Here is a 13,997-nt window from a genome sequence, read left to right on the forward strand (position 1 = left end):
AACTTTCCTGAGTCAATTTGTTAAATCAACATTTCTTCTCTGCTATCCGGGACCCAATGGGGAAGTGGCCTCTGGACCACTTTCTTGCATTCTTACATGCCTGCAGGCCGTTAAGTTTCATTTTTCTGCCTTCCCATCATGACAACCTCCCCACCGCCCTCCCCCCAACACTCTGTCTCTCGCCAACACAATCTCAATGTTCCACCCCATCTCCTTGCCCAACTGTATGTGGGGCGGCGGGCAGGGAAAGGTACCCTGATTCCTGGTTGAGACAAGTCGAATCCCGGGGGACCCTTAAAGGGACAGCAGGCACATTCCCAGCCTCCCAGTCCAGGGTGTCACTAGTCGCAGCACTCCACAAACCTTGTAGAGAGGTTTGAGACAGACCAAGTCACGTAGAGCAAGGCCCCAAGCCCCTCCTCCACAGGTGAGGATGTGACCGCAGGTCACATAGGCTCAAGACAGATCAGTCATAGAGACAGGACCCATCCAAAAAAATGAATTTAAGAGTCATGTTCAGAATTAAAGGTGTGCAGGAATTATTCCATCATCTGAGAACTTCTTTTTTTTTTCTATTTTTTCCTTTTCTTTTCTTTTTTTTTTTTTTTTTTTGAGTTGCAGCATCAACCACCTTGGGGGCAAGAGACCTGTCACTGAGCTAAATCCCAACGCAGAAGCTTCTGTCATGAACCCACGCCCAGCTTGGGGAAGAGATCTGCTCCTCCGAAATCACTACCAGAAGCTCCCCTGCACCCATTGCCAGCTAGTCAGTCCCCTGCTGGCTTAGCCCAGCAGAGCAACCCAAGTGGCAGCGGTGCAAAGGACTGGCAGCTGGGGGTGGTGAAAGCTGTTCTCCCTCCCTGCCTGAGTTCTCTCTCCACCTCACCTGAACCTGAACACCTAACTGGGCCAGAGATTGCCATGAAGAGCCCCAGTTGTATGGCAATTCTTTATTATCAATGGAAGCCAGCTGAGGGCAGGGACCCTTTGGTCTGGAAACATAGTTTTTGGAAGCTGAAATAAGGCAAAGAATTAGAATCAATCCCTAACACTAACCTGTGACTATGCTGTATTTCATGTTCCCAGTAGAGCTATATAAACAGACTCTAGGTAGCTAGTGCTCACTTTCCTGATGCATATCAGGTGTGGTATCAGAATGCCGGACACAAAATTAGCCTGACGTTGGACTTGGCATCACTCCCAAACCAGGAGGGAAATCAGAGAGAACCAAAGTTGAGATGTGCAAGAACTGTTCTCACAGAGCCTAGCCTCCAACACTGGCCCACTCTCACAGATGTGAGATGTTTCTAGTTCTCTGCAGGATGGAATTGCTGACAGAAACAGAGGCTCAGTCAAAGCTTGAGGTTGGAGTGAGGAGTCTGTGATGTGACAAAAGACCAGAGCACCTTCTGTAGACAGTGTAGAGCAATCAGGAGGTGACCAGAACAAATCATATGCTACATGGACCTGAAGGGTCAAAGGCTAACAAGTGGACCAGACAGCTGTCCATAGGCTTCTCCTGTGTTTGGATGCCACATAAGGAGAAGAGGAACAGGGCATCCAAGAGAAACCACCTGGGATGGTTAAATACTTGTTTCAAAGAGAATATCTACCAACAGCTTCCCTTAAATAAAAAGAAACTAAGCTAATGGAAATGAGCACACACCACATAAAGAGGGTCAATTAGCAAAAGTTTAAAAAGCATCATTTCTCAAACATTGACCATAGTATAAAATTTGACACCAATATGTTTATTAGCATGGAGATAAGGGAGCTTATGAAATGCCTTCCAGTCATTCACGAACTATGAGTGAGTTCCAGGTGACAGAAGGCGTACTTCAAGGAGGAAGAGTAAGCATCCAAGAAGAAAGTGCACAGTTTTTTAATGTCAAGGGGTTAAAACGCACATTAGTATCTGAAAATTTCAGGGAAGTCCTGTATTATTTCAGATTTATAAACAGGCTGGGACAGATTCAGGCTTGGTAGATCCCAAGGTTTGTACATTTTGAACGTCTGCCTTTAAGAAAAGGAATAAAACATCACGAATGTAAAATTATGAGCAGATAACAGGAGGAGACCTCGGACGACCAGGAACCCTGAGTGTTTGTTTAGCTTCATCTGCTCAGGACTCTACTCAGGTCCGGCTCTACACGAAATGGCTGCATTAGCTCATGGATAGTCCTTTTCTTCTCCACATCCGCTATTACCTCCTTGACTGACTTCTTGCTGGGATGTGCTGCTGCCACAGGCTTCAGTGACTTCTAATTCGCCTCCACTCGATCTCTCCTCTCATCATGACCATTTCATCCCATGGCAGCTCACTGCTTTCCTTCACGGCCAGCGACGTCATCACACTGAATCTCTCTGCAGCTGAGCGTCTAGCTGTTCTAATTGGTGACTTCCAAACTTAGACCACAATAAAGAAATTGTACTCATATCATTTTTTTTCAGATTTCTTAAATTATTATTATTTTTACGTATTCAATTTACATCCCACTCATTGCCTCACTCCTGATCACTCCCTCCCAAAATCCTCTCCCATCCCTTTTCCTTTGGGAAAATGGGGGTTCCCTGGGAGTACCCCCCAGATCTTGGCACATCAAGTCTCCCTGAGCTAGGTACATCCTCTCCCTCTGAGGCTAGACAAGGAAGCCCAGCTAGAAGAATATATTCCATGTACAGGCAGCATCTTTAGGGATAGCCCTTGTTCCAGTTGTTCATAACCCACATGAAGACCAAGCTGTGTATCTGCTACACGTGTGCAAGGACCTAGGTCCAGTTCCTGTATATTCTTTGGTTGGTGGTTCAGTTGATGAGAGCCCCGAGGATCCAGGTTAGTTGATTCTGTTGGTCTTCCTGTGGAGTTCCTATTCCCCTCAGGGCCTACAATCCTTCCTCCTATTCTTAATCTTAGATGTACAGTACAAATCTTTATGCTCTAATGTGATACCCGTGCAGGTTATTTCAAAGGTTTCACAAAGTGAATGTTAATTTGTTTTCTGTGCAAAGTATTTCCTAGATGATACATTCCACATATAAGAATAATTCTAATCAACCCACATGAGAACAATTGTTCCAGTGATCGGCAAGTCAAGAAACAATCTGTTCTTTTTTTTTTTATTAGATATATTTCTTTACTTATATTTCAAATGTTATTCCCTTTCCTGGTTTCCTGTCCATAAGCTCCCATCCCCTCCCCCAAATGGGTATTCCCCCATCCATCCCCTTTACTGTCCCCCATTATTCTTCTGCACTGGGGGTCCAACCTTGGCAAGACCAAGGACTTCCCCCTTCTACTGGTGCCCCAACAAGGCTATTCTCTGCTAAATATGCAGTTGGAGCCCTGGGTCAGTCCATGTATAGTCTTTCGGTAGTGGTTTAGTCCCTAGAAGCTCTGGTTGGTTGGCATTGTTGTTCTTATGGGGTTGCAAGCTCCTTCAACTCTTTCAATCCGTCCTCTAATTCCCCCCAAGGGGGACCCTGTTCTCAGTTCAGTGGTTTGCTGCTAGCATTGACCTTCTTAAAAGGGGAAAAATATCCATAGGAGGGGATATAGAAGCAAAGTTTAGAGAAGCGACTGAAGGAATGGCCATTCAGAGTCTGCCCCACATGTGGCCCATATATATACAGCCACTAAAACTAGATAAGATTGATGAAGCTAAAAAATTCATGCTGAAAGGGACCAGATATAGATCTCTCCTGAGAGACACATTCAGAGCATGTCCAATACAGTCTGTTTTTAATATGTATACCTCATATATTTTAAATGCTAGCAGTCTCTGCCTAGGGCCTCCATCACCCAATCACTGTTCACCTCTGCCATTATTCCAGAGATTCTTCACATCTATCCCTTCTCAGCTAAAGTTCTACCTTTAATATAAAGCCATTAATTGGGTCCACTCATGTTCTCAATTCATATCACCATGGGAAATATTTTTTCTGCTTTTGATTGTAATTTATGATTTAAAATTCAGTTTATTATACTTCACTGCAGAGCTCTTGAGTGTAGAGTCAAGTTTGATTTTGAAAGGGTCACTTGCAGGAAGCTTTCACCTAATATGTGTCAGATTTAGAAGAAAGGAGGAAGTAAGAGTGAGTCACAAGGTTCCCGTTAGGATCCCATGATGTCATACATTAAACAAGAAGAATATAAGTAATGTTTATTATTCTTTGTTCTGAAAGTCCACACGAAAGGGAGCTGGGGCATGAGACAAGCCCCACAGCAATAGCAACCAAGTTATTTTATCTCAGTTCAATGCTTAGCTCAAAGGAAACACTCAGTAACTGATTATTATTATGACCACTTAACAAAAGAGTGTTGAGTCAAAGCTGGATGAATGGATTTGGCGGAGGCATAGATTATCTGCAATAGCCTCTGGGCCTAGGGAGAGTTCCATTCATCATTCTGCTATTAGTTTTCTAGTTAATCTGCTGTTTTATTTTTCTGTGTGAGTGGCTGTGACTCTATGATTAAAAATCACCAGATCAGGAAAATGAATTTAGTGTCCTTGGTAGTTTTAACGGCCACATCAGATTAACTGCAAGACTGATTCAACTATGCACAAATTAGATATTAAGATAGATGAAAAGAATCCGATTGGACAAAAAAAATGATTTTGAGACTGCATAGATCAAACTAATTTTCTGTCTTTGTGCAATTCAGTTCAATTCAACCCTTCAAATATATGGAGCAAGCACTGCAGGGGAAAATGAGAAAAATGTCCCTGTTGCTAAGGCGTTTATAATCAAGTGTCGAGTATCTTAGGATGGGATGGAGGGAATATGCTGTCTGTTCAAAAAAACCCGAATAGAAGTCAATGTAAATCTATTTAGTTCTGAGGTTCTGTAGAAGAATGGATTGTGTCCCTAGTGAGAGAATGATAGAGTAGAGAAAAAGGTCTCAAATGATGACAGTGGGATGTTCTCTTTTCAGAGCGATGAGAAGTTTAAAGATTCCAGAAGATTCTGGGACTGACTATTAACAGGATGGTGGAGACACTTTGTGAAAGGACTCTGTCGTTAAATGCATGGGAGTACATGGTGCTGTGGAAACTTTGGTTTCCCTACAAATTCATGCAGACACTGATTCTCTGGTGCAAGGGTAAGGAGCTGTGGCTCTCAGTGGTGATTGAGAAAAGTGGGCTCCATCCTCAGGAATGAAATGAAGCTTTCATAAAAGGGCTTTGGAGAGAGGGTTCTCTTCCCTTTCCTTTCTGCCACCTTAAGACACAGTATTCTTCTTGTCCAGGGGTCTCAGTGTTCTGCTATCGTGGACCGAGACCTTATCCCTGACCAGGTTCTGGTACCTTGCTCTTGAATGTCATAAACACCAGAACTATAAGAAATACAATTCTTGTATATATTACCCTTGAGGTATTGTTTCAAGACCACAAAATAGACTAAGACAAAATCATATCATATCTTTTTTGGAGGGGCTGTGATTATTAAATTGGTACAAATGAGAAATGAAATATTTATAAAAAACAGCCATATTTCAGGAGATCCTTAAGGGCAAACTAGAAGAAATATGAGGTACATTTAAATTGATGAATTAAACAGTTGTATCCAAAGGATACTGATTAATAGATAAATGTTACCCTGAAGGACACTGTTTAGTGTCTTTTCATGGGTGTCTAACTTTAACACTGCTTGATTTATATTTAGGCAGAAACCTCTGTAAAGATATAGAAGACATGATCATTAATCTTCAAATAAGCAAGTTGGGAAGAATGGCCATAACCAAATATTGCTGAAATCAGACCATCCAATGCTCATCACTATGTTGATAACGTGGTTTAAATATATTAAGTCAAAAAGCCAACTGTCGGGCTGAAGAGATGGCTCAGTAAGCAAGAGCATGTATTGCTTTCACAGAGGACCCCGGTTTGGTTCTCAGCACCCACACGGTGGCTGCCCTTCATAGGTACTATGTGTGCACACACAGACAAGCTTTCAGGCATAGACCTAAATTCAAGCAAAAACTAATATACAGAATACCAGATAAATAAATATAAAAATTAATAGCACAAACAACAAAAAGCCAGCTGTACCTGGAAGAGATGGTGGAGGTGTGACCAGGTAACAGAGAAACAAACTTCTAGTTATAACTAGTTGGTGGTGATGAGTAAAAAGCATTACATAATCAGTGAACTGATCACTCGCATTGCCACCTCCACAACAACTTAACGAGCTCTTTGTCACGTTTATAGAAAGACCCAGTCTGGAGAGGCCGGAGTGGCTCCACCAATGACAACACACCCACAGCACAGTGTGCAGTTCTGTGTGTGACATGCAAAACCCAAAGAATATCCCGGAGGAATGTAATTATGTATGTGAAGCAACTTCCAAGTCTATTCGGAACATGCAAAAGCCCCTGAAGTTCATGAGTCTGATTAGAGGCGTCCTAGCAGAAATACGTGAAGATGTCTCAAGTGACCCAAGGGCTGTCATATAAGGAAAGCAATTTAATTTCTTTCGTGGAGCTTCAAAAGGCAGAACTAGACTAGCAATCCTAATGAAAAGAACACAGGCTTTAGCTTATTAAGGAGTTTTTGCAAAGCAAGAGTTGTTTGACAGTGCAAAGCAAGGCTCCTGCTGCAAAGTTTTCTACCAACTAGGGCAGTGTTGGGGTTAGTTTGGATTTGTTGTTTCTTTTTCTTTTCTTCTTAAGCATTCTCCTTGATTTCATGGCTGAGCAATGACAGGAGAAAAGGAAAGGATAGAAAATTCTACAAGAAAATCGTAGTTGTGTGGAGGGGTGTGTGTGTGGAGGGGGTTGTTGAGAAATCAACCCAGGACTTCAATACCTGCTAGGCAAACACTCCACTCTCCACTTGCTAAGTTACACCCTGCTCATGACTTTAATATTTCTTGTTCTTACACTGACCTCTCTTAGCACGAGGAGGACTTTCAGGCTTAGAAAAGATGTTTGTGTGAGGTTGCTCAAATTAGATGGTCAACTCCAAGGAGGAAGAATCCCCTAATCAAGGAGGGTAGGAAATAGGACAATAATATGGAGGTGGCTCTGAGGAATTTGCTGGTCCCTGCCTAGTAAGCTTGGTGATGGAGGTGGGGTAGGAGAAATAGAAGGAGTGACTCTGCTGTTGGGGAGAAGAAAAACAAAGGCAGCTTTTAGTGAAAGGCATTGCCCAAAACAGTGTAATACGCAGATGGTTGTTTACAATGGGTTGAAGTTTCAAGGAGCACCTGAGGGATATGGAAGGGTGAGGGGTGCGAGGAGGGTGGATACAGTGGCAGAGGTACTGGAACTGAGGTGTCCACCGCAGATAACGAGAATCAAGAAAGCCGGGTTGGAGGGGCAATGATGATGCCTGCGTCTTCATGACACTGAGAACTGAGCATAGGCCTGTGAGATTTAAGAAGAAACACATACTTGGGTCATTCGTGTTAAAAGAATGCCATCCGGACTTTACTGAGATCTCCTTATATACTAGATGCAAACCAACAAAGCCATGGAAAACCAACAAAGCAGGTGAAAATCCCCAACCAGGAAAACAGGAAAAGAGGAAAAATCTTTATACATAGTGGAAAGTCCCAGCCCCAAAACAGGGGCATAAACAACTTCTTAACAACAAGCTGAAAGGTTCGGCGAGGGGGAAGGGAAACACCCTAAGGTAGGGCCCAACAGGCCAACATAAATAGCAAGAATCCAAGAAAAGGAGAGGTGCTGAGAAGCAGGATGGAGTTGATCAAGGCACCTCTTGGATCCCTTTATCCCCCAACTCCCAGTCTGTGTCCATTATAGTATAAATGGTGGCCTACCATCTGTTTGGTACCAGTAGCCACTTGTTCTGAGCTCGCTCTTGGTCCAAAGAACAGTGGAACAGAAACCTGGTTTCATAGTTCATAGTTCATACTCCTCCCCCTTTCTCTTTCACAGTTCACACTGCTATTCTCATATCTTTTTGGGGGAACTAAATCTTGAAACAATCCCACGTCTGGCTTTCTAGCAACTGATTAGAACAGACTGTAGACACTGGATCACCAAGGAGGAGCCAGGAAGTGTGCCCTACCCATCACAGGGGCAGACAGATAAAGTGCATAATTTCAGAGCTGTGTAGCGTTTCTAATAAAGAACATTGGAACCCTTTGAGACTGCAGTCTTGGGTTTCATGGCTCCAGAATGGAAACCACTGTTGTCCCATTAACTGGACCTCAGTGTTGCTTGGTTCATAAAGGCTGGACCTACAAATACACACGATGATTATCGTAGTTAATTTTGACTTGACAGGCTCTAGAATCCCCTCGGAGATAAACCTCTCAGCATACCTGTGAGGAATTCTTGATTAAGTTGAAGAGGGAAGATCCACTGTGGCACCCTTCCATAAGCTTGGGTTCCAAGCATAAAAAGAGGAAAACTATTTGGGTACAAGAACTGACTGCTTTCTGCTTCCTGATGGCCAATGCACCGTAACAAGCTGGTCTGGTACTTGCTGCCATGATCCCTCCCCGCCACGGTGCCATGATGAAATGTCTCCTCTTGGAACTGTAAGCCAAAGGGAGCCTTCTTTCCTTGTCTTGCTTTTGTCAAGGTGTTCTATCACAGCTATGTATAAAGTAACTAAGACAATGCCCAAAGCACGTCAGTGTCTGTCCATCTCCACTGTATCCCTTCCCTGTTCTCTTTCCAAGAGACGCTACAATCTGAGTGCTGAACCTAAAACAACTTTACGATTTCTGAAGTGAGAATTTTGACAGGGTAACCCATGAATAAATAGGATTTGTTTTTCTTTGCTATTTGTGAGAAATTCTGTCCTGGAGATGACTGTATTTAGTGGCAAGTGGAGAATATTTATAAGGACATCTTTCATGGGAGTGTTTCTGAACAATTTAACATATAAGTGATCTTCAGAAAGTCCTTGTGCAGTGTGACTGTGTAAAATGGCTGAAGGCATGCTAACAACCATCTGGAGATGGCATTTAAAAGGAAGTTAAAATGTCCTCTCACATCCATTTGGACTTCAATTCTTCTTAGCCATAGGGTAAAATTTGCCTTTTCTGTTAAATAGTCATATTTTGCTTGTCATCAAATCTGGAATAACACCCTGTGTGTCTTAGATTTTCACATATTTTTCTTTGCAATACTATTTTTTTCAGATTGTTGCTATCCTTCCTATTGCCCTCAAATAGGCAAGTTTTAAAGAAAGTGGAGGAAGGTTTTTTTCTGAAGACCTTAAGCATTCAACTTCATCCTCAAAAGCAGCTTAAGGGCCAGCAAGATGCCTCACTGTGTGTAAAGGTCTAATGACCTGACTTTAATACTCAAAAACCATATGATTGAGGGAGAGAACAGACTCCTTCTAGTCTTCTGACCTACACATGCACACACACGCACACACACACACACACACACTCACACACGCATGCACACATGCATACACAAACACATATACATACAGCAGCAGCAGCATATACACATACAAGTAAATAGATAAAGGTAGAAACTATTAACAATTTTTAAAGTAGTTCATATGAATATTTCATTCTACAGACTGGACAGGCATCAATCACTGAACTTATGTGGTCTTCAGGGAGGAGGGTTTCTTAATGTTACCTTACAGAGCAATGAGACTGCAAAAGCTTACTTTCTGTGTCTCTTCACTGGTGTACTTTTTAATAAAGGAGATTATTTTATTTTCTGTATTCAGGCCATGAATATGCCAGGAACAGTCTGAGTGTCTCAGCTCAGCTTCCCCACCACTCCTTTCAGCACTCCATGCTGACTGGCTGGACCTGTGGTTGATATGTAGTAAGTTTGGGTGATGTTTATCTATGTGGGAGGATTCCTACTTGGGTTCTAGTCCAGAGAGCTTTCTTCATTAGTCAAGAAACTACTTTCCATAATAGAATGTATTAAAACCAAGCTTCTCGTTAGGATTAAATGCATGAGAGAGCAAATCTGTCTTCCTTCTCATTCAGAGAGCTCTGACTTAGAAGAAAGCTAGTAAATCCTGTCCCAAAGAAAGATGCTTTGTTGGCAGTTACTTTGAATCATCTTGTGGCCACAAGGAACCCCTAAGCCGCACATGTAGAAAGGTCTTAGTAAGATGGATTGCAAAGGGGCAGAAAATCTGATTAGACAGGCAACCCATCCTAATCAGAAACCAACAGTGCCAGCTGAACATGGCTCTTCTGCTCCCAGCTGACTGTGCAGGAAACCCTTCCTCAGGTGCCCTTTCTTCCCACTTAGCTCTGAGCATTCCTCCCACCCCCAATCTCTCTTAATATCCTGGTCTTAAATTTCTAACAAGCTAGGTCTGTGATAATTGAGATTTTTGTTACAAGATGTAAATGCAATCCTGGCTGTGTAGCGAGGCTAAGAAAAAGGCATCTGTGTAAATACGATTGTGTTGGTAATCTCATCCCTACTCCTACAGCCTTTGATAGGATTAACCGAAGTCTAGTGCTCAGGTAAATTGGCACTGACTGAAATCCATCTGTGATCCTGAGGGTGGGGTGGCATAGTGTTAATCAGACTATTGTAGTCAGGTTCCCAAACATGAGAGACATGTTTGTTGGCAGGCATGGTCGGGTGGGCATTCTTTTTGTAGAGCAAGGTAGCAGCAACCACATGAGAACATCATGTCTTTCACCACTGTGTCATTTTCTGAAATGGGCCACATGTGTGATGGTTTAGCAAGTCTTGGAACCAAGGTAACCCATGGCTAGACCATGGCTAGGAAAGGGGAAGTGTTTAGTTTCTGGGTCAATGCAGGAAGCTCTAACTTAGGCAAGCTTTTTAGTAGTCTCCTCTCAGAGGTAGGAGGGACAGGCTGCCAACGTAGGCCTCTGTGTGTGTGTGTGTGTGTGTGTGTGTGTGTGTGTGTGTGTGTGTGTGTGTGTGCAGCACATACCTATGCCACCTATGAAGATGAACAGATAACTGGATGTTGCATTTCCTAAAGATAGAGAAAATTTGGATCACAAACCTCTTGTAATGATGTGTCAGGCCTCTGTCAACATCCAGCAAGTGAAGATGAGAACCAGTGGCAACATCTGAATACACAGTGACACCAAATGTCTGTTCCCTGAAATATCAATGAGCTGAGTCAGGCAGGAGAACTTGGCATGAGTAACTTGGGCAACTCTTTTTCAAGGTTTCCTAGCTACAGGTGTGCACTTTGTACTGCCTTCCCAGTTCTGGCCTGTGATGCTCATCAGAGTTACTTCTACATCTGGGTCTTAGTTACTTTTCTATTGCCATGACAAAACCACAACGACCAAGACAACTTATGAAAGAAAGAATTGAATCAGGTTAGAGTCTGTGATGATTATGATGTGGAGCATGGCAGCAGGGAAGAAGATGGGCAGGCAGGCAGACATAGCATTGGAACAGTAGGTGAGAGCTTACACATTGAGACAAAAACCACGAGGCAGAGAGAGCTGAGAGTGGTGCAAGTCTTTTGAAAGCCTACTACTAGTGACTCACCTCCTCCAACAGGGCCACACCTCCTAATCCTTCCCAAACAGTTCCACTCACTGGGGACCAAGTATTCAAATATAAGCCTATGTTGCCATTGCTAATCAAACCCTACAGATTGCCAGTGGGATGCTGTCTGCAGTCTAAGAGAAAATTTGAGGAACTCAAGCAATCGCCATTATGTGTTCTGAATCAACTCACTGGAGGATTTTTCTGGGACTTTGGCACTGACAGTATTCCTTCTTATACTTAGCTTGTGAAGACTTAAATCTTCATTTTAGGAATCTGTATCACAAAAATTTGTACAAAATTGGATATGGAAATTTCTAATAAAATTAAACATGTACCTAACCCATCATCTAGCACATGTTCACTAATTGCAAGGGTATTCCCAGCAGCCTTAATCATAATATGTCCACACTGCTGGGGTTTACAAACTTGAGATTGTACATCAGCAACTTTGCACATTAGAGGAAAATTCAACCTCAAATATTTTGTTTTGTTAGAAAGAAAAATAACTGTTCTTAAAGCAATAAATGAACATTTGCCAAATTTATCCTATAATTCTTTTTTTAATTTACTTTTTTTTGTAAACTTTTATTACACTGTAACTGACAGAAAAGTATCCACTAAGCAGTTTTATCTGCTTGTTACTATTTGATGTGAAATGTCAGGATGTGAAATGTTAGGATCTGTGTACATAAGATCTCACTGACAGATGGAGGGCAAAAAGGGTGGGACTGTAGGATTATAATTTCCTTACTCAGATCCCAGTTTTCCTCTGTTGCAATGTAACCAGCTGTTCTGTGGCCCTGGTACTACAACTATAGGTAATTCTAACTGATATCTTTCCCTTTCACAACTGACTATAGCTCTAGAACCATGAGTCAAAATAAAATTTCTTCCTTTAAGCTGTTTCTGTCATAGAATTGAGAAAAATAACTAATATAAAACATTGATACCAGGAGTGGGGTTATTGTGAAAAACTTGACCACATGGTTCATAGGCCTTTGGAACTGGTTTTCAGGAAGAATAGAAAAGAGTTTGGAGTTTGGGGTTAAAGAAGTCCTAAACTGATGTAAGCAAAGCTTAATGGGAGATTCCTGTGGATGTGTAGAACACTACAGCCCAGGTGGAAAGTAAAGGTTGTGCTTATGAGGTTTCAAAGGGAGACAAGAATTCTATCATGAACTGGAATAATCTGATAAAGAATCTGGCTACTGGGACTAGAGAGATGGCTCTGTGATTAAGAGTATCCTCTTGCTTTCTGCTCTTGACGCTGCCAAGGAAGCATTGCTGAACGTTCTCATCACCCTGCCATCATGTCTAAGTCAGAGTCCCCCAAGGAACCAGACAGAACAGCTGTGGAAGCTCTTCATTGATGGGCTGAGCTTCGAAACAACCGACAAGAGTCTGAGGAGCCATTTTGAGCGATGGGGAACACTCACCGACTGTGTGATAATGAGAGATCCAAACACCAAAAGACCCAGAGGCTTTGGCTTTGTCACATACACCACTGTGGAGGAAGTGGATGCTGCCATGAATGCAAGACCACACAAGGTGGATGGAAGAGTCGTGGAACCTAAGAGAGCTGTGTCAAGAGAAGATTCTCAGAGACCAGGTGCCCACTGAACTGTGAAGGAGATCTCTGTTGGAAGTATTAAAGAAGACACTGAAGAACTTCACCTATGAGATTATTTTGAGCAGTATGGGAAAACTGAAGTGATTGAAATTATGACTGACAGAGGCAGTGGACCAAAGAGGGGATTTGTTTTTGTCACCTTTGATGACCATGATTCTGTGGATAAGATTGTTATTCAGAAATACCATACTGTGAATGGTCACAACTGTGAAGTAAGAAAGGCTCTGTCGAAACAAGAGATGGCTACTGCTAAGTCCAGCCAGAGAGGTTAAGTGGTTCTGGAAACTTTGGTGGTGGTCGTGGAGGTGGTTTTGGTGGCAATGACAATTTTGGTCAAGGAGGAAACCTCAGTGGTCATGGAGGCTTTGGTGGCAGCCATGGTGGTGGTGGTAGATATGGTGGCAGTAGGGATGGCTATAATGGATTTGGCAATGATGGTGGTCATGGCGGAAGTGGCTTTGGAGGTGGTGGAAGCTACAATAATTTTGGCAATTACCAGTCTTCAAATTTTGGACAGATGAAAGGAGGAAACTTTGGAGGCAGGAGCTCTGGCCTTTATGGTGGCAGAGGCCAGTATGTTACTAAACCACGAAACCAAGGTGGCTATGGAGGTTCCAGCAGCAGCAGTAGCTATGGCAGTGGCAGGAGGTTCTAATTACAGCCAGGAAGCAAAGCTTAGCAGGAGAGGAGAGCCAGAGAGGTGACAGGGAAGCTACAGGTTACAACAGATCTGTGAACTCAGCCAAGCGCAGTGGTGGCAGGGCCTAGCTGCTACAAAGAAGACATGTTTTAGACAATACTCATGTGTGTGGGCAAAAACCCCAGGACTGTATCTGTGACTAATTGTATAACAGGTTATTTTAGTTTCTGTTCTGTGGAAAGTGTAAAGCATTCCAACGAAGGGTTTTACTGTAG

General features: G+C 42.7%; 1 pseudogene; it reads left to right on the top strand.

The window, feature by feature from the left end:
* The first annotated feature begins 12,762 nt into the window (after window positions 1-12,762).
* LOC116900163 lies at window positions 12,763-13,786 on the top strand (annotated as a pseudogene).
* Window positions 13,787-13,997: the final 211 nt, after the last annotated feature.

The sequence above is a fragment of the Rattus rattus genome, chromosome 5 (assembly GCF_011064425.1).
Source record: "Rattus rattus isolate New Zealand chromosome 5, Rrattus_CSIRO_v1, whole genome shotgun sequence".
Lineage (NCBI taxonomy): Eukaryota > Metazoa > Chordata > Mammalia > Rodentia > Muridae > Rattus > Rattus rattus.